This window comes from Marmota flaviventris, chromosome 5 (genome assembly GCF_047511675.1).
Source record: "Marmota flaviventris isolate mMarFla1 chromosome 5, mMarFla1.hap1, whole genome shotgun sequence".
Taxonomy (NCBI): domain Eukaryota; kingdom Metazoa; phylum Chordata; class Mammalia; order Rodentia; family Sciuridae; genus Marmota; species Marmota flaviventris.
The window spans coordinates 66,214,161-66,241,464 of NC_092502.1; positions in this window are offsets into that span (position 1 = coordinate 66,214,161).

The window sequence follows — 27,304 nt, forward strand, 5'->3', positions numbered from 1 at the left end:
ACAAAATTCCTCTTCAGGCAACTATCTTGCTGCATTATGCTCCATCATTACTTTTCTCGAGCCCTCTAATGTCATATCGCTTTTCCTTTTAAGTTTTTGCACTGCTATAAGTGTTTTCAGAACCAAACTCTACCTGAAGTTAGCAGGTAGATTTTTCAATTAAGTGAAAAATCTGCCACCTCTTGGCTCTGGAGCTCAATAGGCTTTCCCTACCTTGAGGCTACTTGTTTTTCCTAGACGATTCCCTACATTCTTTAAAAAAATCCTTCTTCATTCTTTGCTCATAGCTAAAATGGTCCTTTAGCTGGGCATTGTGGCATGTGCCTGTAATACCAGAAACTTTGGAGGCTGAGGCAGGAGTATTGCCAGTTCAAGGCTATCCTCAGCAACTTAGCAAGGCCCTAAATAACTTAGTGAGACCATGTCTCGAAATTAGAAATAAAAAGGGCTGGAATGTGACTTAGTGATGAATCACCTCTGGATTCAATACTCAGTACCAAAAAATAAAAATAATAAATAAATAAAGTGGTCCTTCATCAAGTAGCCTGCTATAATCAATCACTGCATGCTATGCTTTCAATTCAGAATCCATATTATACTTATTTATTATATTTACTTTTCTGCATACATTTAATTATTGATTACCTTATATCTTATACCAGACTTCCAGCTTATCAAAGGCAAGGTCTGTGTCTATCTGCTTATTGCTGTGTATCTAGTGCCTAGTGAATCAGTGGGAGTGGGCATGGAATAAGTAGTGTCATTTAATGCAGTCATTATACATTGCTTATTCTGTTCTTTAAGGCAATGCTGTATTAAGAACCACCTGAGTATGAGATACTGCTTCAGTCGCCACAGAATGCACCTTTCAGATATTGGAAGCACACAGAAACATGTGTTTTTCTTATTTGCTTAATGGCCATCACTGAGAAGAATGGGAGGATCTATTAGCCCATGAGCCTGGCCTCTTCCTTCCCACTGCTGCTTTCTGAACCTGACTCACATGTTCAGGGTGAATTCATTACTCTCTTCCTGTCCAAGCACTTTGGAGAAAGAAGAGCTGCAAAGCCTGATGAGCCCTAGAAGATCAAAACAAGCCAGATACTGCTATCGACTTGTCAGGCCCCAGTGCCTAGCTAATGTCACGCATCCCTGAGGAGGCATTATCTCAGGTGTTCTTTGAAAAACAAATTCTTTTAAATAAAATTGCTGGCTTCATCCTCTCCCCTCCTGTTCTTTCACTTGTGAACAACCCAGTTAGACTTTGTCCAACCTTCCTGTCACTGTCCTGGTCAGAAACCCCAACCACTTTCATGAGACTGGCTCTCAAATACTGTTAATTGCCTGACAAATGAGAGCAGAAACTGTCCTTTCCTTCTTTATTCCCTCTTAAGTGACAAATCATCCAAGCTTCCTAGGTGTTATCCACAGACAGTCCACAGATAATTTATTTTATGATCTAACATAAATCCCATTTTCTATTTCTAACATTCTCTCTGCCTTTCAATAGCAATTCAACTTTTCTATTATTTTTAAATCATTTAAAGACCAATTGAATAACATTCTTAGGGAATATGGTCTATGACCTTACATTGTATTTTCCCTAATATTCTATTTCCAGAAATAAAATAACTACTTTGGACTTGGACCAGGACTGTTCACTGAGTTGCAGTTATCCTGTTGTTTAGTTGTCTTTTAATTTATACTGTCATTAGATAATGTTTGATTTTCGATTAAATGACAGGTAGGATGTCTTTGTCCTTGAATATTTAGATATTTTAAAAAAATTTTTAACTGTATCCTGTGATTCTAAGGAAAAGTAATTTCAGCAGTTTAGCAGAAAAGGGATTTTGCTTTTGCTTTTCTAATAAATTAAACATGCAGCTTATAGAATGCTAGAAAAGATTTACATGAGGAATATACTCAATAGGCATGCACAGCAAAATATATTTTGCTGTTGGGCTAATCTTTGGGTTTTATGTTAAAACCTTTAATTTAATTTTCTTATTAATATCTAAAGCTTGACTGTGCACAAAATGACACAGTATTAGAGTGTCTCTTATGGCATTTAAATTCTATTGCCCCTCTTTTTTTACTCATTCATGTTAAAAGAAGATTTTTGAATTAATTATAATGTTTAGGCATAAATGAGACAAGAAACCAAAACTGAATCAGGGTCACTTGCTGCAAAGAGTCCTGTATTCTGTTAGCAATTTCTCTTCACTACTTTTGGAATGAGAGAATTAAAACTTTCAAGGAAAATTGCTATCACATTTACCAAAGAGTACTTTCAACTTATTACATTTGTCCCAGGCTCTTATTTTACACTAAATTTTAAATCTCATTTTCTGAACTCAAAAATCTTTGTCAGTGTAGAGGTCATTAATTTTAATTAAATGAAAAAATTTTATACACACAATGAAATGAGGATTAATCTCATAACTTTCATTAAATAAACACAGAAAATTAAAATTTGCAATACATCTCTAGATGGATCTAAAATAGTCTTATCAAAAGCCTATTAGGTGACAAGGAGGGAGGGAAGTGACTCAGTGGGTTACAGCAAGAGTTGTACCCAGAATCAAAGAAAAAGTATATGCTTACTGAACAAGTCATGGGCTTTGATTCTTACTTCATTTCCTTTGTAATATTACATCAGGGAAGGAGGTAAAGATAACATCAAGTTTACAGGTTTGGTTCGCATAACTCATGCACTGTAATTCCAACCTCTATCCATAGCTTTTGACAACTTACAAAGAACCTCTCTATATATGCCTCTTTTTGAGTATTTACAATAAAAAGAATATATTTTTAGATGTAAATATGCAGAATCATAAAATCACCTCTCTGCCGTTTATTAGCTTTTTACTTTAGGAATATAGTTTCAGGACTCCAAGCCTCAGTTGTCGTATCTTTAAGTGGAGACTGAAATTCCAAACTTGCAAGTATGCTGTAAACAATTAATCCCTCTAATTCAGGAATACCTGATGTTTTTTCATTTATTTGTGTTTTCAGTTTCTTTCATCAATATTTTGTAGTTTCCAGAATATAGATCTTTCATCTCCATGGCTAAATTTATTCCCAAGTATTTTATTCTTTTTGACATTATTGTTAATGGGATTGTTTTCATGCTTTCCTTCCTAAATAGTTCATTGTTGGTGTAAAGAAATAATAATGATTTTATGTTTTGATTTTTTTTTTATCCGGTGAGTTTACTGAATTTGTTTATTAGTTGTTAACAGTCATTTAATGATAGTTTTAGGGCTTTCTACGTATAGGTTGATGACACTTGAATAGAGAGACAGTCTTACTTCTCACTTACTCATTTGGATACCTCCTGTTAGCCTTTCTAATCTGATGGCTCTGGATTGTGTATTCAATACTATGTTGAATAAAGTGTCAAGAATGGGTATTCTTGGCTTGTTCCTGATATTAGGGAAAAAACTTTCAGATTTTCACTGTTGATTATGATACTTGACAAATAGCTTCTACTGTGTTAGGGCAAGTCTCTTCTATACTGATTTTATGGAGAGTTTTTATCATGCACAGATGTTGAACATTGCCTCATGTGTTTTCCACAAATATTTAGGTGATCATATCTTGCCTGCTTCCAGTGCAAGTTACGGAAATGGGTTTCCCCTTGGTGGATTGGACTGGTTGAGCAATAAAAGCTAGGGAAAATAGAATTATGGAAAAACCACAGGACACAGAAAGTAGTTTCCGAAAGCGAGGGCGGGACAGGCTAGCTGATCGTACTGATCAAGCTTCTATACTTTGGCAAAATGGAGCCCCTGCTTGCTTTATTTATATGGGGGACACCAAAGGCAGGGATAAGGTTTCAAGTCTTGCTTCCTGGCATCTTGCAGTCAGCAGGTTGTTTGACCTCTGGGCAGGTCATACATATCTCAGGTGCTGTGTGGGCTACCACAGAGCTGGAAAGAGATTCACATTGTCCCTGGACAATTAACCAGAGGAAATGTCCACTGGCCATTCCCAGATATCAGATGTCTCTATCCACGCAGCTTCCATGCATGGTGACCCACATGCATCCCATGTATGGCTCGTGACAATCATATGGCTTATGTCTTTGATTCTGTTAATGAGATGCATTGCACCAATAGATTTGAGTATGTGGAAACCACCTTACATCCTAGAGAGGAATCCCCCTTGATCATGATGTGTAGTTTTCTTAATGCACTTTTGAATTTGTTTTTCTATTATTTTATTTTTTTTTTTACGTCATTCTTATTATGTATTTGGTCTACAGCTTTCTTTTCTGGTATTATTTTTGTCTAGCCTCAGTGCCTGGTTGATCTTGTCCTCATAAAATTAGTTTGGAGATGTTTACCCTTCTTCTATTTTTAAAAGAATTTTATTTATTTATTTATTTATTTATTTTAATTTTTTATTGTGGGTTGTTCAAAACATTACAAATTTCTTGACATATCATATTCCACACTTTGATTCAAGTGGGTTATGAGCTCCCACCTTCACCCCATACACAGATTGCAGAATCACATCAGTTACACATCCATTGATTTACATATTGCCATACTAGTGTCTGTTGTGCTCCGCTGCCTTTCCCATCCTCCCCCCTCCCCCCTCCCCACCTCTCCCCTCCCCTCCCCTCCTCTCTCTCTACCCCCTCCACTGTATAACCCTGAGGGTCTCCTTCCATTACCATGCAATTTCCCTTCTCTCTCCCTTTCCCTCCCACCTCTCATCCCTGTTAAATGTTAATCTTCTTCTCCTGCTCTTCGTCCCTACTCTGATCTTAGTTACTCTCCTTATATCAAAGAAGACATTTGGCATTTGTTTTTTAGGGATTGGCTAGCTTCACTTAGCATAATCTGCTCTAATGCCATCCATTTCCCTGTAAATTCTATGATTTTGTCATTTTTTAATGCAGAGTAATACTCCATTGTGTATAAATGCCACATTTTTTTTATCCATTCGTCTATTGAAGGGCATCTAGGTTGGTTCCACAGTCTTGCTATTGTGAACTGTGCTGCTATGAACATCGATGTAGCAGTGTCCCTGTAGCATGCTCTTTTTAGGTCTTTAGGGAATAGACCAAGAAGGGGAATAGCTGGGTCAAATGGTGGCTCCATTCCCAGCTTTCCAAGAAATCTCCATACTGCTTTCCAAATTGGCTGCACCAATCTGCAGTCCCACCAGCAATGTACAAGTGTACCCTTTTCCCCACATCCTCGCCAGCACTTGTTGTTGTTTGACTTCCTAATGGCTGCCAATCTTACTGGAGTGAGATGGTATCTTAGGGTGGTTTTGATTTGCATTTCTCTGACAGCTAGAGATGGTGAGCATTTTTTCATGTACTTGTTGATTGACTGTATGTCCTCCTCTGAGAAGTGTCTGTTCAGGTCCTTGGCCCATTTGTTGATTGGGTTGTTTGTTCTCTTATTGTCTAATTTTTTGAGTTCTTTGTATACTCTGGATATTAGGGCTCTATCTGAAGTGTGAGGAGTAAAGATTTGTTCCCAGGGTGTAGGCTCCCTATTTACCTCTCTTATTGTTTCTTTTGATGAGAAAAAACTTTTTAGTTTGAGTAAGTCTCATTTGTTGATTAATTAAAAGAATTTTAAAATGATTATTATTAATTTTTTTAAAACGTGTGGTAGATGTTAGGTGTAAAGCTGCTTGGTCTTGGGGTCCTCTTCATTGAGAGGTATTTGATTACTAACCCAATCTCCAAGTTTCTAGAAATTTATCCAGTTCTTCTGGGTTATTCCCTTTGTTAGTGTCTAACTGTTCATAATGGTCATTTATGTTTTTTTTTTTATTTCTAAGATATCTATGGTGATATATTCTTTCATTTCTAACTTTATTATTTTGCATCTCTTTTCATAGCAGAGGAAAATATTGGTTCATTGATTGTCTGTTTAAAACCAACTCTAAGTTTTGTTCATTGTTTTCTCTTCTTTGAATTATTTCTGTCTGTTCACACCAGCATTATTTTCTTCCTCCTTCTAATCTGGAACTTTAGTTGTCTTTTGTAAGGTCCTAGAGGTGTGATATCAGAATGTTTATAAAGATGTTTCCTCCCTTTCAGTTAGACATTTACCACTAAATAGTACTGCTTTGACTGAATCCCCTAGTTTTGATATGTCATACTGTCATTTTTGTTTATGTTGAGATGGTTTTAAAATTCCATCTTGATGGCCTTTGTGAGCCAGTGGTTATTCAAGAATGTTTTGTGAGTATCTATGGGTTTGTGATTTTTCTGGTCTTTCTTCTGTTACTGACTACTAATTATATTTTATCATGGTCAGAAAAGTTACTTGGAATGATTCTTATCATCGTAAAAGATGTGATCTACCCTAGAGGAAATTTTGTATGTGTTTGATCCCTCTGATGTTGAGTGGAAAGTTCTGAGTATCTCTTTTAAGTCCATTTGGTGTATAGTGTCATTCAATCCATCATATTTTTATTGATTTTTCAGTCTTTAAAATTCTGTGCATAAATGAAAGTGAAGTATATCAATTTCCTACTTTGATATTCTTTTATATGTTGTATGACTCTCAATTTTTCCTTTAAGCTGGGTCAATATTTGTTTTATGTAATTAGTGTTCTGGTGTTAGGTGCATGCATTTTTGCAATGATTATCCCTTCCTATTGAGTTGATCCTCTTATCATTATGTAATTATTTACCTATATCTTTGTTTTGCTGCTTTTGATTTAAAATATATGTTATCTGACATAAATATGCTTACTTCTGCTTTCTTTGGGATTCTATTTACAAGAGTATCTTCTTCCATCCCTTTACTTTCATTCTATGTGTATCATTAGATGGTTGTACATGGAATTTAGATAGATCTTGTTTATTAATCCATTTAGCCACAATATATATTTACATTGAGAGTTTAATACATTTATTTTTTAATTGTTTCATTTATTTATTTTTATGTGGCACTGAGGATAGAACCCAGTGACTCACACATGCTAGGCAAGCATTCTACACTAAGCCACAGTCTCAGCCCCTGCATTAACATTTAAAATAGTTATTGAGAGAGAAAGGTTTGCTATTGTGGTTTTGCTTACTGCTTTCTGTTTTACGTATCATTTAATTATATCTATTTTTCTCTCTGTCTTCTTTGTGTTAGATTACTTGCTGTTTTGTATTAATTAGCTATTCTTTATGATTCTTTTTCTTTTGTATAACTTTTGTAGGTATTTTCCTTGTTTGCTGTAGACTACACATAAAATATAGGGATAAAAGTCAATTTCATGCTGATAGCAACATAACTTCAAATGAACACAAGAACTCTAAAACTTTACCTCTCCTAACCAAAACTGATGTCACAGTTTATATTTAAATTTTGTATAACTATAATTTAAAATTATTTTATTTCTTTCAACTTATTACATTTACATAGCATAAAAGTTGTCTTTTTACTCCTACTAGAGTAATAAGAGTATTTGTCTTTGTCTATATATTTACCTTTAACAATAAATTTCACACTTATACTTTTGTGTTACTGTTTTTTATTTGTTATAAATAAATTCTGGTAATAATGAATTTCTTCTGCCCTTCTTTTGTCTGAGAAATTATGTATCTACCCTTCATTATTGAAAGATAAGTTTTCTATCTGTGGTATTCTTTGTTGACAGTTTTTATTTTTTTATTTATTTTCTTCAGACACATTGAATATACCATCTCACTCCCTTCTGACCTACAAAGTCTCTGTTGAGAAATACACTGATAATCTTAAGGAGGCTTTCTTGTAGGTAACAATTCACTTTTTGTGTCTATTTTTAAAAGCTACTTTTTTATAACATTTGACAATTGGCTTATGACATATATATCTGGGTTGAGTTTTAAAATTCACTTTATTTAGTGTCTTTGGGATTCCTGGATACAGATGTCTATTTCCTTCCCCAGGTTTGGAAAAATTTCAGTCATTATTTCTTTCACTCTGCTTTCTCTGTCTCCTCTCTTTATTTGATTTTAATTTTGTATGGTTAATGGTGCTCTATAATTCCATTAAGTATCTTTGTTTGGTTTTTACTATTTTACTTTTTTTGCTGCTCTGATTTGATGATTTCCAACAACCTGTCTTTGAGTTTGATTATCCTTCTTGCTTGATCTAGTCTCCTATTTAACTGCTCTATTAAATTTTTCATTCCAGTTATTGTACTCTTTAGCTCTATGGTCTCTGTTTGGTACTTTTTACATCTTTCTCTCTCTGCTAAAATTCTTCCTTTCTTCATTCATTGTTCTACTGACTTCAGTGAGCATCTTATTAAGATTATTTTGAATAATCTTTGAATTCTGTCATATACACCATTATATTCCCCATTTCATTACAGTTAGTTCTAGAAATTTAACTTCCCTTTACTATCAGAATTGTGTTAGATGAAACATCCACCTCTCCTAGTCTCCATACACTGATCTTACATAGTATAGGATCTTGGTTATTATCATGGCCAGAGATTCCAGTGCTTCTCAAACTTAAGTGCTTGTGTAATTATCATCTTTCTTGCTAGTAGCCCCTGGGAAATTGGAGAATTCTATTTCCTGTCAGTTCTCTGAGACAAGCAAGATACAGTGCTTTGATTATCTATTAGTGAAGTTCAGGTGCTAGATATGTGTTCAGCTCCTCTCTCCTCAGAGAGAATATGAGACTTGGAATTTACAACCTTGTTTTGGTTTGAACGTAAGGTATCCCTGAAAAGCTCATGTGTGAAACAATGCAAGAAGATTTAGAGGAGAAATGATCAAGTTATGAGAGTCTTAACTAATCAGTGAATTAATCCCCTAGCAGGATTAACTGAGTGGAAACTAAAGGCAGTTAGGTTATGGGCTGAAGAAGGTGGCTCATTGGAAATGTGCTTTTTGGGTATATATTTTGTATCTGGCTAGTGGATTCTCTCTGTGGTGCCTGATCATCATGTGAGCTGCTTCCCTCCACCACACTCTTTTCCCATGATGTTCAGCCTCACCTCAGGCTTCGAGGAATGGAGCCTGCAGTATATGAACTGAGACTTCTGAAACCATAAGTACCCAAGAAAACTTTTATTACTCTACAATTGTTCCTGTCAGGTTTATAGTCACAGCAGCAAAAACAAACAAACAAACAAATTGAGTAGGTGAACAGTGATACATGCCTGTTTTGTTTTGACCATTTGGATATTTCAGGTTGTTTCTTTGATCTCTGTTACCCTCAGGGTCTAGAGAATGCCTGGTGGGTTAGGGACCAGTCCTTCATACAGCAACCAGAAAGGTTTTGAGTTAGAAAAAAAGTACAACCTCTTCTACTAAAACACCATAGTGTTTTTTTTTTCCTTCAGTAGAGCAAGCCAGGGGTAGGAGCAGCAGAATGTGCCCTCATTCCCACTGAAACTCCCAGGGAGAGAGTAATTGCCATTGCTATAGCAAAAGAGACAGACAAGATAGAATTCAGATCTCTAGGCAGTAGCTGAAAAGACAAAAGAACTAGATGTGCCATCTACATCTTCTAGTTTAAAGCTGGGGCCTGAAATGAGCCAAGGGAAGGAATCACAGGAGAGCCTATAGGGTCATTCAAAACTGCCATTTTGTTCTCTATAGGCTGAGGGGGATGAGCAAATCCAAGGCCTTAGAAATTCTAGCAACTTAATATTGAGACCTTTAGGCAGAATCTACAAAGTCAAGAACTATTTATGTGATCTATACCCTTCCAGGGAGAAGATAGGAGTTTCTTTCTTTCTTTCTTTCTTTTCACTATAGAAAACCTGAGATAAATGGATGGAGTTAGAGAAGATAATGCTAAGTGAAGTTAGCCAATCCCAAAAAGCTAAATGTTGAATGTTTTCTCTGATATAAGGAGGCTGATTCATAGTGGGATAGAGATAGGGAGCATGGGAGGAATAGATGAACTCTAGATAGGACAGAGGGGTTGGAGGAGAAGAAAGGGGGCAGGGGCTTATAAATGATGGTGGAATGTGATGATGATTATTACCCAAAGTACATGTATGAAGACACGAAATGGTGTGAATATATTTTGTATACAACCAGAGAGATGAAAAATCATGCTATATATGTGTAATAAGAATTATAATGCATTCTGCTGTTGTATGTAAATAAAAAAATAAATTAATTAAAATAAGAAAACCCAAGGAGGAGTTTCAGGAAGTATCCACATGTCCATTCAAATTTCCAGAGGACTAGAGATCACCTCCCCAGTCAACTTCTAGATATGAGTTATTTAGAAGTCAGACTGAAGCCGCAGCTGAAAAAACTATCGGGATAAATGTGCACAGGGAGAAGCTGGGGGCTGAATTTTATTACCTGCTCACTCTGCAAAAGAGCAATGGAAGTGCACCTGTGCCTGTTTAAAAACCACATCTTTTTTTCTTCCCTGATCCATGGGATTATGAATGCCATTCCCTGTAATTCATTGAGATAAGCAAGTTGGTTGCTCTTGACTAGTAGCTATAAAAGTTAAGGCACTGCATGTGTGAACCAAACCCTTCATTCCTGCCTGTAATACTAGCTAGTTGGGAGTCTAAGACAGGAAGATCACTAGTTTGAAAGTACCCTGGACAACTTAATGAGACTCTGTCTCAAAAATTTACAAAGAGTGAGGGGTTTGGGAATGTAGCAGAGATAGAATGCTCCTGAGTTAAATCCTCAGTACCAAAAAACAAAACAAAACAAAGCAAAACAAACAAACAAAAAATCCCTTCACTCCTCATGGAGAGTTTGGAAATAAGAGTTCCCTCGCAGTTGCATAGCACTGTGCTGGGGATAGGGTTGATGGAGGGAGGATGCCTCAACGTTTCCTATCTACTTCAAAATTGATGTTTTTTTTTTAGCTACCTGGTATACAAGAGTCTCTTAACTATTTTCTTAGAAGGAATTAGTCTATGTGTAGCTAGTTTTTTTTTTTTTTTTTTTTTTTTTTTTTTTGTTTTGGTGCCACTGTGGTGAAAAGAGAGTCTTGGCCCTTCTGCTCTGTTATTCTGCTGGTAGTTATAGAAAGCTAATGGTTTTGGAATCAGTAAGGAAATTCCCAAACAGCTAACCTAATAGTAGGATATATGTTCAACATGGTTCTGAAAGAACCTAGAGAAACCACTGAGTTTTCCATATCCTGACACCATGTACACAGCATAAAATAAATATATAAAAGTATGCCAAGCAGACAGACATTAAAATTGACACAGGCTTGCAACTGAAGTTGTCCTTGCTCTTCTCAAATGGCTTTACTCTCATGTTGTGTTCAATGTAAAAATCACAAAATTGGTTTCTGCTTTGACCTGAATTCTATTTTTCACCAAAATTGTCCTTAGTTCTGGATATGTCAATAAAAAATTTAGAAGTTAATAATATTGTTTAATAATGATAAGTAGCTGTTACTTATTTTTTGATGAAAAAATTAGCATTTAATTTTAAAATATTATTAATTCTAATAGTGAAACTAAACTTATTAATAAACAATTAAAATGCGACCATAATTCAATTGACACAATTCAGTTTTCATTGTGGGTGAAAATTTCACACAAAATATATGTACATTTGTTTACAGGTGTGTGTGAATTGACATTTTAAACTATTTAAACTTTTTTTGGTGGGTGGTACTGGGGATTGAACCCAGGGCATCTTGCATGGTAGGCAAGAAATCTACCTCTGAGCTATATATTCTCAGCCCCTAGTTTAAATTATTTTTGAAAAATAAAAATAAAATTGAGTTATTTTGATGCATATCCTTCTTTTTTTCTATTATGACACAAATAAGCACAAAAATGTAATATAACCTAGTTTATTTAATTTATTTTGTAAGGACAAATAGTCTAAATCATTTTTGGTATTTGGGATATCAGCCAGTGGTTTTGTTTGTTTTTTTTTCATGGATTGCTATGGAGTTGTAAATACATAACTTCTATGTTTGTAAGAAGCAAAACTGTATGCTGTCTTGTGAAACAGAGAGGAAATTATATTTTAAATGAATTGGCTGAGAAACTTCAGTAGCTTACTTTTACATCAGTGGTTTCAATAATTATAGCATCTGTACGTAGAAGATGAGAAGGAAACTGTTGTCACCTGTGTTCCTACCAGAAGATAAATTCCAGACCAAAAATAAATTTCTCTTTCAAAAATAAATATCTCTTTTCTCTGGGAGCACTTCTAGCTCAGACTTGGAGAGGGAGAATAGATTCCCTGTTGATCAATCAGGAATTTGCCTACCGCCAGTCAATGGGTGTAGTAGTCTCACGGTTTGTGGAAAGTTTTTCATCCCACAAAAATGCATCTCCCTCTGCTCTTACCTATTGGTGCCTATGTTTCTGGAACAGTGTCACCTTTTATAATAAAATCATCTTCCTATTAACTTCCAGTGGATAATAATGATTATAGTTATAAGTGAGGTACTTACACATACATGTGTCCACCTGTATAAATCAATGCAGATTCATACTAGGAGATGGGGAGAATTGTTAGCTTTATTTAAAAATGAAAAAAAAAGTCAAAACCTGTTAAATACTTGTTCGAGTCAACTAAGAAGTGGCAGGGACATGATTAAAATCTTAGCTATCTGGTTCTAGAAACTATGTATTTTAAATATCATAGTCAGGGAAGATCATATGGAGAAGCTGACATTTGAACAGTGACTTAAATAACATGAAAAGACAGGCATGCAGGTCTCTGAGGAAACTGCATTGTAAGGTAGAGGGAATAGCCAGTACGAGGGCCCTGAGGCAGGAGGCTACTTCTGTGAGAAAGGAGTAAGGAATGCATTTCAAGTATTTTTGCAGAGTATCTGAAAAGAACAGTTTCTGTTATCAGAAATGAGGATATCTGGGTGTCATAGGTTTTGTGGGACAAGTAGAAATACACTTTGGAACCAGTTAACTTTGAGAAATCTATTGAATCTTTAAGTGATGTCAAGTAGGCAGTTCAATACAGTCTGAGTTCACAAGTGAGAAGGGATATGGGTATGGCCAGCTTTATGCACACACTTACTAGAAGACTAGTGACGAGCATCATGAGTGCAGATGAAGATAGGCAGGTTCTCCAGGACCAAGCTTTCCAATATTTCAATGAGGAGGAGGTGAGATCCGTCAAATGTTGCTAGTAAAACAAGTAAGGTGAGTGCTGGGAATTGAGCACGAATGTAGCAATACAAATGACATTGATGACTTTAACAAGTAAATATTCATTATAATGATCCAAGGAAAGATCTAGAGAACATTCATAAATGATCAAGCATTATTACTAAGTCACACAACTGATATTTATCAAAGAACATATATCCTTACTGATTGCCTTGAGCAGTGTATAGTTTTATAGAAACAGAAATTTTTTTAAATGACGAAAAATTTTAATACCATGTTCAATTCAATAAAGAAAACATTAAGGAACAGTGGAAATGTGCAACAAAATATTGAGGAGAGAGATTTAAAAGATAATCACATCTCGAAAAGATGAACTGATTGAAAGGATACAACCAGGTCATATGCTCCAATTGGGAAGTGCCAGATAAACCACCTGACCTAGGAAAAAATGGGAGAGACTTTTTGGAAACATAATCAAAAAGTTCAGGCACAGCTTAATCACGGTGGTCTATGCCACTATCTGAAAGCTCTGGCTTTACTTTCTGGCAAGTTCACCAAACATGGTGGTCATCAGTGGCTCCAGGCTCACCTCTCATGGTCTGGCAATCCCTGTGGAAGGGACTTTTCTTTCTCAACAGTTCCTGCAAATTTAATGTATTGACTGGGATTAGTTTGGCTTATGTTATGTATGGGCCAGTAACCATTTATTCTGTTTCTGCAAGTACATTAGCTAGATTGAGGTCTTATTTCCTCTTATTAGAAGTGGAATAATAATGACAGTTCTTTCCAAACCCTAGGAATTAATAGAGACTTACTGATAGAAAAATTAAGATTATAACTTTATCTAAATGAATAAATGAATGTTGGCCACATAAAAGAAAGATTTCTGTGTACAAAAAAAGAAAGGATATTTGAAAGAAAGAAGAATGCAGACAAGCAGCTATGCAGCATTCACTATATGCTTCCTAGATTTGCTGACATCTCCTGCAATACTCCTGGAAACCCCAAGAAGTGTGTGTGTCTATCTTGGGGAAAACTGGGAAAAGTGAAACCATTTTTAATATTATGTTAGAGAAAATTTGCCCCCAAGACTAAATTATAAACTCATCTTTCAAGCCTTGAGATATTTTTATTCATAATCATTCACTGAGAAAAATATGTGTAGTTTATCTATGTAGCATTAAAATTGACAACCATGGCAATACCCTTGAGCAGGTACATGTAACAAAGGAATAGTCCTACCATGCAACATGAGTCTAGAGACTCTCTGCCTTGGTTTCCCCAGCCCTTCTTCCAGGTCTTAGGATGGATGTCGGTTCCCTGTATTTTTACCATCAGTCTGAAAGTGGCTTCTTCAGAGAAATCTCCGCCATTCACTGACTCCAGAGTCTCACTCCTTCATGAAACCCATTTTATTTTATTTTTTTTTTGTACTCATCAGAGCTTGATATTCTCTCTATTATTAATTTTATTATATAATAGAAAAACATAATTCTATTTTGCCATTTTTATTTCCAGTGCCTAAAACAGTGTGCTATAGTAGACATTCATCTTTTTATATTTTACAGAGAAAAGGGCTTTATCTGGCTTATTCATTGTCATGGTTTGAACACCTTGCATATGTTATGTCCTTCATATGTGCTTTATTAATTAATTAATGACTTCATTTTGTATTTGATGCCTAATTATATTTAAATTTTATAAGTTAAAGTCCCATTTTTCCTATTTACCCAAGATAAATGAAAATTTTACAATCAATATGCAAAATTAATGTTTTTAGAGAATTTACTCATAACTGGATGCTGGATAAAAATTTAAAATTCTAGTATATGAATAAAGAAAATGTGGTATACTATTCAAAGGCATAATACTCAGTGATAAAAAGTAGAAAACTACAAAAACACACAACATGGTTGAAAATTCTAAGTTAATTCATAATTCTAAGTGAAGGAAGCCAGACTGAAAAGGCTACATGTCCTGAGATTCTATTTACATGACATCTGGAAAAGCAATACCGTAGGGTCAGAAAACAGATCCATAGTTACTAGGTCATGGGTATTGGGAGGGGTTTGCTACAAGGAATAGTAGAAGGGAACATTGTGGAATAATGGGATTGTTCTATATCATGATCACAGTGGTAATTGGATGAATTCAGTTGAAGAAATGACAGGATCCCATATCTGGAAATAATTTGAAAGCTGTCGATAGCGTACTATTTATCCTGAGATAGAGAGCCATGAAAGTTAAATTGTAAAAATAAATTTATGAAGGTATGTATTTTGCAAAAGATGCCACTATTGAAAGGGTGCTTTTTGGTTGTGAGTTTGATAAACACTACAACCAAGACCTGCAACATTTTCATTATTTTATTCCAGTTTACAGCCAGTTTTCTTAGGGCTACTTTCCTGAGAAAGAACCAATCCCTTTTTCCCCCTCATACAGTAAACCAGTTTTCTATAAATTTAAGTAATTTAAATAATACATTGTATGTTCTTTTGTGGTTGGCTTCTTTTATGAAGAATATTTTTGATCTTTTTTCAAGTTTGCCATCTTCTGAGGCTAGTTCCTTTCAATCCTGAATAGGATTCAATTACATGGACACTTCAACTGATTCACCTACTAATCTGCTGATGGACATTTAGATTGTTCACACTCGTTAGAAATTAGGAACAAAGTTACAGTGAACCTTTGTGTTCAAATATTAATTTGAAATAGATTTTTATATCTCTTGGGTTATTACCTAGAATTACTGGCTCACATGGTGTATATGCATTTAGCAGTGTGTTTGGAAAGGCAGAAATGTTAAATTTTGATAAAGCCCAATATATCAATTTTTTATTCTAATTTGTGATTTTTGTGTCCTATATAATAAAAATTACAAAGATTTTATTCTGTATTATCTTTTAGAATCTTAGAATTTTAACATTTGTGTTTGAATTTGCAGTATATTTTGCATTCAATTTTATAGTTGAAGTGAAGTAAAGTTTGATAATGATGCCAGAGTATTTCAAAAGAGAAAGGAAAAACTGATTAAAACAATAGCAAAACCTATTGACAGAGTAAATGCCACTATTCTGGACCTTCTGTTCCATTCTTTCGACAAATGTGGCTAAGATATGCCAAAACCTCACTGACTTTATTATAGCAGTTTTATCATAAATGCTGACATTAAACTACACAAGTATTTCAATAATCTTATTGTTCAAATTAATTTAGCAAGGTATGGAATCTTTGACATTCTATGTGAGTGTTAAAATCAGTGTCAGTTTCCAAAATGTTGGCTAGGATTTTAATTGAGATTGAGTTGAGTCTATAGATATATACTCTTAAAATAAATATCTTAACAATATTAAGTATTCTTATCCATAAGAAGAGTACATTACTGTTTGAATTCAACAACTGAGGTCAATCAATAAATCTCCACCATGTTTTGGTAATTTCAATGATAATATAATGCATATTATAATATACATGTATGTATATTTCATATCTATACATGTATGTAAACACAAATGTATAGATAGGTCAGTATATAATTTTTCTCCATCTTAATATTTAGGCTGGATCTTCCAACAAATTTTGAATATAAGTAGTGAGTGCTGGTACTCTTTCTTGTTTTAGCCATTAGGTACAATATTACAGGTTTTCATGAATTGTCCTTTAGCATATTGAGGAAGTTTCTTATTATTCATAATTAGCTAAGAAACTTTTTAAATGAAAATTTATTAAATTGAATCAAAATCTTTTTCTTTATTATTCTTTTAATTAGTATATTAAAAAAATAACTCAGTATAGTTATGTGAATTGACTTTTATAAGTAAAACCAATCTTGCATTCTTGGAATAATTTGGCTATGGTGTGATATCTTTTACACATTGATACACTTGATTCACTAACTTTTAGAAAGTATTTTTGCAACTATGCTTCTAAGAGATATTGGCCTTAAAGTTTTTTTAAGAAACTTTTTTTTTAATCTCCTGATATAAACAACTGGCAAACTAGGCAGCATATATGAAATAACTGCTTTTTTAAATTATGTAACAGGAATTTTCTGAAAGAAGGTAAACAAATAATGTGAGGCTTTCAGTCATTCCAGATTTCTGCTTGGAAGCACTTTTCTGTCCTTTGTATAGAGTGGGAAATGATGAACAGAGCACATGTGTCTTGCTGAATTAAGGAAAGAAAAATAAAATTTCAGTGAGGTTAAGTCTTCAAAGAGGAGGTAACTATGCAGAAAAGAGCCCCATATAAGGGATGAGCTTTTATTTTTCCCTGAATGATAAGCCCTGCAAGCATAAGCCTTGGTAGAAAATTTGTTCTTTAGCTGTCTCTGCCTTCTTTTCTACTTAATCAAAGGTTTGGCATAATGGTGATTCAACCTTGACTTATGGCTCCTTCTCCAAAAATGAAGAATTTAAAAGAATGAAATTTGTTCACTTTGTTAATTGTATTCATGTGCTCAGCAAGTTGTTTTCCCACTGAATTGGTGTTTTCTTTGTTCTGGAATTAACAGAAGAATGGCCTCCAGAAACATCTTGTTTTAGCAGTAGATAGATGAAGTGATTAGGTGTGGTATGATCCTTTTCCATTTTTAATTTCATGATGATAGCTGGCAGAAGGCAAACAGCAGGCGCATCCACCTCAGGTGTGCCAGCATATTGCAATTAAAGGAAGAGACTCGGGGTCTCCCAGAAGAAAGAGGGTGATCAAAGTGTTGAGTTGTTTATACTTAACATAAACAACAGTTCTTTGACCCCAATACTACAATTTATTTGTAGGATATCTTCCAAATCCAGACACATATCATTCTCAAATTTTGGTGTATGGTTCATGAATGAAATACTTGTTCTCCAACAGTTAAAAAATATTTGGTGGCTTCTCTGCATTCATCTTTATTGTAAATAATTGTTCCAATTAGTGTTATCCAAATGCTGTGAGAAAGCTCAGGTGAGGATGCAGTTTAAGCAACGTAAGCAAGATTATTTTTTATTGTCAGTTAAACAAATCCCAGTCAGTCAGGGAAGGGTCTCATGACAGAGAAATAGAGATGCAGATGGAAAACAAACTTGAAATTACATAAGCAAATTAGGCCAACCAAAAGAAGAGTAAAATCTAAAGGCACTCTGCTTACCACTACTGTCCTAAATCCTTTATATTGATATGGATAATGACCCATGATCACTAGTTAGTTTGTTGTGAAACAAATCCCATGATGTGGGACTTCCTTGACAGTACAGTGTAAAAAAAAATATTAATGATGTAGGAGATATGTACCTCTCATATTGGTAGTATGCTTTTCTCAAATAGCATTTAATATCTACTATATCATTTTTATTCCACAATGCAAGTATAATATTGTGGAAGAGCTTATGATCTGAAGCTACACTGCCTTGAGTTCAAATGCTGATCCTGAACTTAATCTCTATGAGCTTCACTTTCCTGAGCTATGACATATTGGCTAATAAAAGGATGCTATTTCTTAAGCACGTTAAAGATGAAAATCAATGAAAAACATGTGGAATGTTAAAATGACAAAAGATCTTAATGCAGGTTGGTAATGAAATTCAGAGGAAAAACACATAAAATCAGCTTCTTGAATCAACCATGCATATGGTTTGGATCTGTCCCCCAAAAGCTCCTGTAGAAATGTTTGGATTGTAAGATCTGTAGCCCAATCAGTCCATCCTTGTTTGAATGGACTGGCTGAGTGGTAACTGTAGGCAGGTAGGATGTGGCTGAAGGATATATATTATGATATATATTATAATATATATTATATTACTAGGGAGCATGCCTGGAAAGGGTACATCTTCCCTGTAGCCTCTCCCCCCCCCCCTCTGTTTCATGGCTACCAGGAGAGAAGCAGCTTTCTTCTGCCACAAACTTATCCCATGTTGTGCTGCCTCAGCTTGGGCCCATAGCAATGGATTTGGCCATCTATGGACTGAGACCTCTGAAACCCTGAGTCCCAGATATATTTTTACTTATCTAAGTTGTTCTTGTAAGGTATTTTGGTCACAGTGAAACAACCATTGATTAAAACATGGGGACTTGGGAGGATTTAGCAAAACTATGCCTGTGGGCACTTAGTCAATTGTTTGGTGTGCAATATTCAATGAGGAGTAGCTAAGAGGAGGGTGTAAAGAAGTTAGAAGAAAGAGAGGGAGAAAAGACCAGCCATTAGGTTAGAGAACAGGATTACAAATATTTACTATAATGGGTCAGGTAGTGAACACCTCAGGTTTTGTGGAATATACATTCCATCACAACTTCTCAACTCTGCCATTGTAGATAGAGAGCAGCAACAGATAAGGGATAGGTGTGACAGTGGGCCAATACGATATTACTTACAAACATAGATGTTGGCTGGATTTTCTCTCTCAGGCCATAGCTTGGCAATGGGAACAAAGAACAATGACTCAAATGCAGTGTTTTGATGAAGTTCGTGTTCTATCCAGTCTCTCCCAGCTGCCTTCCTCTGGCCTATTTCATCACAAGAACAATGGAGATAAAACCATATGTCCTCTGAGGCTGTTTTCAGAACTAATGATCCAAGAATTTATGTACAGTCCCAGTGTATCTGATGATTTAGTGACTGTCAACCAAGAAAACACTAAAACCAAATTTGAGGCATGGGGAGACATGGCTCAGATGGTGATAAAACTGACATCTGTGGCCCCTCTTTCTCCACTGAAAGCAAAATTAATTATTATTAGATGTTTGTACTTGGTTACCCTTAATCTTCTTCATCCACTGGTTGCCAGGTGATGAGTGGCCATATATGCTAGTTAGCTTGTGAAAGCTCCAGGGTTTGGCCATGATGCCCATCTAATACTGATAACATCTATCACCAGCTGGCTGGACTGGCGATAAGAACTGGGTTCGAAGGAGCTGGCTATTATGATTAACTAAGAAAACAGCGAAGAAACTACGCAGCACACATATATAAGTTCTAAGGCAGGACAGCTCGGTGACCCCCAAGGGTCAGCTTCAGCGCTGGAAGAAGCAAGAGAGTGAGCACTCCTGAAACCTTCTATTTATTGGGGAAAAGATATTTGAGAATGTTCCACCCAAATAAGGCAAGGGATTGGGTTTCGAAGGGTGGAGTCTTGCTTGGTGATGTCTTGTGATCAGCAGATTGACTGACATCCTAGAAAGCCATGCCCATCTCATATGCTGTGTGGGTTCAGAGCGAGAGGAAAGACACAGAGCCCAAGAAGGGCATAAAGCCAGTCCAGTCCCCTCATGTGCTCAAACACGTATAGCTCACACACAGCCCATGGATGGCTCAGGACAAACATCTCTTTCTCTCTCTCTCTTCTAAAAATGTCACAATTTGTTGAAAAGTCAGGTAAAAACTCTACTAATAGGAGATGGAAACCAGTTCTATAAAGTGCTATTTCTTTTTGGAAGCTACAAAATTTCTATCCAAAAGATAGAAAAGGTTCATCTAAATGAACAATTCTGGAAAAAAATATTTTAGAAAAAAATTATTGGGTATGTAATGTATGACTTGTACTATACAAAGACAATACGGATAAACTACTCCCTCTAAAGTTTCACTTTAGTTTTGGGGAGAGATTTTTTTAAAAAAAGTTTTATATGAACTCATTCTCCAACTGAGCTCTTTATATTCCAAAGTCACAGATTGTGTTTTTCATATGTCCTATCCTTATTTATTCCACATGACCCAAAGCCACATGAGGGCAAAGGCAGATTGCACCTCTCTTCCCCTGTCACCAGCAGCTAGTCATGCTTACTGCATTATTAATTGAGCCCTCAGCAAATACGGTTTGAATAACTCAGTACTAGTCAAAGTTTTTCTCATTAAACATTGATTTTGCATTTCCATATTGTACTCTGAAAGGTAAGTAAAAGGAAGTAAGTTATTTCACAAAATTTGACTTGTACGGGTAGCTGCAAATACTTACCTTCATACTATCTACTCACTGTTCATTAAAATCCTACTGCATGCCTGGCTTTTATATATAAGAGTTTTGAGCACTTAATCCTCACAATTGTCCTAAGGTAGGAGCTAACATTTCCTCAATTTTATGGATAATAAGACTAAAGCTCAAACAATTCAGGGAATTTACATAAAGCAACATAGCTAGTAAGCTTTGGAGACAGGATTTCATCCCACCTTTGATTTCCATGAAAACTGAAAATATTTTGAAACCTGTTTAATTTAGATATATAAAACCTCAATGATAACCTTAATTAAAACATTTGCTTTAATACTCCTAGTATCACCACTATAAATATTGTATGAATCAAAATAAAAATTATTAGTTGTTTTTTTCTAAAATTTAAATTCAAGTATGCTGTAATTTTTTTTTTGTAAATCTAGAAACACTATTTAATACTCACTCTACATAGACTACTTGTAACTTATTAAAGCATAAAGAAGTCCAAATATAATGAGTTTTGTATCTCTTCCCTGATTTCATGGCTATATGTGGAAAAAAGACAACATTCCTAGTACAGTTCTTCCAAAGTACAATGAAAGCATTGTTTATCTTTTAATCAGTAATTATCATGTGGATTATTTGATCTCAGCCAGAAAATGTTAAGTACCCAAATGTCCCTTGAGCAATCAACATCATGTGGAACATGGTTTTGCCTTGCTCAATTTAATCCCTGAGTGTAATTCCTCTAGCTTTCCTTTTGTAGTGATGAGATGCAGCACAGAGAGTCCAGCAACAAAAGTGGAATACATATAACTACAGCAATGGCCATAAGCAGGTAGGATGAGTACCAGCCAGCAACCTAGAGAACATACCAGGAAAGCCTAAGACTAATTCCTTATTCAAACATCCTATCATCTCACTGTAGATAAATTGAAACAATTAGGTATAAAGCTCCTTAAATAAAGAATGTTTGCAAAATTTTGGACCCCTAGGCTTCTAATTCCAACTTCCAAAAAGTACTCCAAATTTCCTGTCTAAAATCACCTTTCTCTATTTAAAAACAGATTTTTAAAAATCAAGGATTTTGAAATTTCCTGTAACCTTATAGCTAACCCATTTGGACAAAGGAAGACATGGGACTGGGTAAGTACAAGGAATGAGAAGAGACATTTATTTCTGGAGAGAAAAACTTCTCTGTGGAAGCAATCATCTGGGGCCTTGGTGGTATGGTGCTTCCAGTGTATCACTGCATTTTGGTACTATGAAGAAGGCAGCTAGAATCTCAGGAATGTCTGAGAACAAAGCTGAGTCTGCAGAAGGCAAAGAAGGGTGACTTACACAATAGCTATAATCTGAGTGCATAATTTGAATTTCTGGATCAAGCTTCAGCTAAAGCCTCTAGATTTTTTTTCCCCCTCGTAAATAAATTTTCCTCATTAGACCAGCCAGTTTTAGACGGGTTGTTTTGTCACTTGCAACCCAAAGAGATATGTGTCTACTGATTTCTATTCAATTTGAACACCCCAGAAAACATATAAGTACAAAGGCTACAAAAATGGAACACAGATTATTACTGTGTGATAAGGAAAAAGTATGTGAATGTGGACACGGAGAACCACTTAGGTTTGAAATGGGGCCAGAAATGAGGCTCAGATAAAAGACTTACTGAGAGGTCTTTAGTTTTGTTATGAGTGGCGCAGAGATCTTAAAAATAAGCTCCCTAACATGCTATGCAAAGGGAACCACTTGTTTACTCAATTCACAATATCCTCAAGCTAAATTCCAAGAAATTGCTCAGAAGAATCACAATCTATAAATATCTAAGTAGAAAGGAAAATGACCATAATAGGTTGGAGCAGTTAAGAAGTTTCCTTCTGGACACCAGACTTGAGTTGATCCATGAGAGGACAGAAGACGACGTGTAAGGAGAGAGGCAGGAAGCTTCAAGGAAGGGAAACAGCATGAGCAAATTGAAACTGTGAAGAACATTGTGAAAAGATGAGCACAGATGAAGTCCTGAGAAGTCATGGTGGGCCACAAGAGCAGGGAGCAACACACGTTCATATAATCCTGCTCTTGGCGCCAATGTTACTTACAGAAAGGTTACCGATTACTTGAATTTCTTGGGATCTCAAAATATATCCATGCAATTAATTGGTTTGATGAAAACAGTCTACAAATAAATCTTGACAAAAAATAAAACTGAGGATAAACAAACTCCCATGCAAAAAAAAAAAAAAAAAAAAAAAAAACACAATATTTTTAGCACAATTCTCCTGTTGCATAAATTAGCCTTTAAGACTAATTTAAGTAACTTTCACTTCCCAACCTAGAAAGCTAAATCTTTAATAAAATAAGTCTCATTTTCACTATGTCAAAATCATATTTTGGGTGTGTCAGTTGTACTTTTTAATCTGGTCGAAGCAACAGTGGAAAAATATAAATTCTTACTGTCATCACTCTAATTGGAGTGTCCCACTAACTGGCCTTATCACATACTTACATTATAATACTCATAAATCACTCTGAGATTATGGATTGTCAATGGATAGCATGTAAGCACACGCACTGGATATTTGTGGATTTGTATCATATTTTGATGGAATTTTCACACTAGCTCTCTGTAACCCTGAGAAAGGGAATTAGCTATACTGAGACATTGGTCACTAATTGCAAAATGGGTGCAGTAATAACTACCTAACAGAGTTTTATGAGGAATAGGATTAAAATATATAGTAAGTTCCCAACAAAGTAAATGTCATTTGAGCAATTACTATGGGCCAAAGTCCAAAACAAGTTACATGGATTATTTTAATTATCAATAAAGTCCTATGGATATTTTCCTCCTCTACATCTGAGTAAACTCAGACCCAGAAACACTTTTCTACCTACCTAATATAATAGTTTTTAAAAATTCCTATGTTGTACTGGGGATGTTGCTCAGTGGTAGAGTACTTGCCTAGTATTTGCAAGGTCCTGGTCAATCCCCCATTGCCACCACCAAAATAATAATAATAATAATAATAATAATAATAATAATAATACATATAATAATAATACATATAATAATAATAATACATACATTACTTCTCTAATAGAGATCACTCTTTTACCACTAACGTGGCAAATAACAAAATTTATTTTATAACGATTTCTAAGGGACCAGAAAATATTTTACATTAAAATAAAATATTGGTCCTCAGAGAGCTCTTTGAAGTAGCTGAGGTCATAAATTATTGTTTCTATCTTATAGCAATTCTAAGAAGTGACAGTTGTAATAAATTAAATCAGTGATTTATTCTGGGAGAATTATTACCTTTATTTAATGATTATGTGTTTCAATGGTTATTAAACTTTAGAATTTCTAAGAATAACTAGGGGAATTTTTTAAATACACAGATCACTAGTTGTAACCTTTAGGGATTCTACCCTGGAGAAGAGTCCAAGAATCTTAATTTGAACACATACTACAGGAGATTCTGACATAGTTGCCCATAAACCAGTTTTTATGAAAAACTGATCCAAAGTGCAGTAACTCCTTGAATTCATGGGCTGAATGTAGATAACAAAAGCAATGACAGGGAAAAAAAAGAAAAAAATAAATAAAAAGATGGATGGAGTGGCTGCTGCTTGTTTGCCTCCAAACCATGAGTTCTGGATTTTCTAGAGAGCATTCATCATACCTGTTTTTTCCAACCTGGTTCTGGATAGCATCCACTCCACATCCACAGAGGATCTTGTAATTTAAGTCTCAGCCAATCAGCACATCAGACTGCTGCAGCACACCATGATTGGTCCAAACCTCACACAGCATTCCCAGTCATCTTAAATCACAGAGCTATCAGAGAGGAAGTTCTGTCTTCCTGATGCAGTGAGAGTATTGAGGAGCCATTCTGGGGCCTTTGGATTGGGCGGGGTGGGGGTGAGGGTGTGAGAGGTTTACAAACCTTTTGTCACTATAGGCTGAGATTAAAGCTAAATTCACAGAATTCAAATCCTAACTTTGAGTTCTAAAGCCAGCCTTGCCAGAAACCATAATATACCTCAGTCTTTTGTGCTGGTAAGTTCACAGTTTGACTTGTGCCAATTTCACCTGCGCATAGATCTCTATTGATGGTTTTCATTTAAATTCAGGACCAAGAGGGAGAAATTCACTGTGGTGGCAAAAGGTGGTTCTAAAATTTTCTTAAGGATAACATTTCCAGGCCTTGTAACATTCTTAACAGTTCAAGAATTAAAAAAATAATGATTACCTACTGAAAATTCATTACACCAGAAAGTATTTCAAACACTCTAACCTTTAGTTCTCAAAGAAACTTTCTGTGGTAAACAATATCATTCTAGGTTGGGAAAAATGAGTCTTGAAAAGATTGAGAAACCTGCCCAAGATCATCCAGTTTGTAGATGATAGAGTCAAGATTTAATCCCTGACTTCCTGACTCTGAGAATAGATCTTAACCCTTCAGTACATCATCTCTAACATTTTTGGTAAGAGATGAGCAGTTACTGTAATTAGGCTTCCTCAGAAAATAAAGTGCCATGGGGAATTTGCTATTTCCAAACTTCAATTGCAATTTGACTCCTTTATTTGGGACACGTGCATTTACACCACATTAAACCTACATTTCAATTATGCATGGCAGGTCTCCACTCATCTAGAATTTCTTCCTCATTTCTAGTGATTTAACATGTTTTATGAAAAAAACTGGAATTTTCTTTTGAATCTTATATGAATAGTGGTGAGGATATAATGCAATGGTGTGTGTGTGTGTCTAGTGGAGGTGTGTGGGGGTGTGTGTGATTGTCGCCTGCACTGATGTTTCAAATGACATCATCCATCTTTCAGGCTTCTATCTACTTACAGATAGGTGCTTTCCCTCCTTTTGTTCAATTTATTTATCAGCAGCAGCCTATTACATGCTAGAATTTGCATCCAACTAGATGGAAAACTTGCCAGCCAACAGATACCTTAATGAGGAAAACTGACTTGATATGGAGGATCATGGTTTGCTATTGCCCTGGATACAAAATGAAGTATCTGCTTGTGACGATGTTTAAGATTTCTTGCAGCAGAATCACTTGCTGCTGAAGTTTGTCATTTTTTGCATGCATTTGAGTTGTTGAAAAGTAAATTATTGTGTTTTAATCTCCGGGGAACTATTTTTGATGAGCCAGCATTCTTGATGCAATCTTCAATTATGAAACATCTTGTACTCTCAGTGCTAAAGTGATTTACATGATGGAAGTGATACTTATGATGCTCATTTGAATTTCAAACATTTGTTTGTGTATTTTGTATACATTATCCCATTTATTACAGACCTATAGGAAAGATGCTGTTATTGCTTCTATTTCATAGTTCAGGAAACAGAAGTTCAGAGTGGTTCAGTGATTTGCCAATATAGCTAATGAGTTGGGAAGCTTGGATTAAATCCATGTCTATTTGCTTTTAAACTCTTAATCATTATATTAAGTTAGTTAAGATCAGGGCATATCAGAATCACATAGAAGGCTTGTTAAAACACAAATTACTGGGTGCACCTCAGGGTTCCTCATCAGTTAGTGTGGGATGTGCCATGGTAATTTGCATTTCTAATGAATTCCCAAAGGGAGCCAATGTTGCCTGAATTGTGTACTTTGAGATCTACTGATCTAGTCTGTCTGAATGCCTCCCTTCAGAAATGTAAAACCAAAACTCAGAGAGGGGAAAGGATCCATTCAAGATCAGTGTGAATTTAATGCCCCAAGAAAACTCATGCTTAGGTCTTTTGGTTCTCAAGCAAATGGTTCCTTAAATATGAAAAAGCACCTGTCCTCTATCCCTTTTACATTTGCAAGGAAGAGGCATAGTATGTGGCTAAAGTCCTGACTAATAACTCCTCTGAGTCATGCCCTGATTCTCCAAGTTGGCAATCAATTGTAAATTACAGTTAAATTAACTAACTTTCTTAAATTACTACAAAATTGGGGTTAGCAATTCCTACTTTCCAGCTCTTTTAAAAAATTGCAAATAATTAGGCATTTTCTCTCTGTGGAATGTAAGCTCCATGATGTCAGGCACTTTGCTGATCTTTATTTCCTTGTGCATTTCTCCATTAGGAACACAGCCTCCCACATACTAGGTAGGCATTTGTAAAACTCTTAACAAATAAATACAAATAACTGACATATCATGAAAATTTAATAAATGGTGGCTTTATTGCCATTTTAATATGATCATAATCATTCCAGAGTTTTCTGATGCATTCCTATTTTTTCCCATTCAATATTTTTTTCCTACTCTCTTTACCTGCCAAGCTTTATCATATTTTCTGGTAATGATGTTTCCATTTTATGGCTTC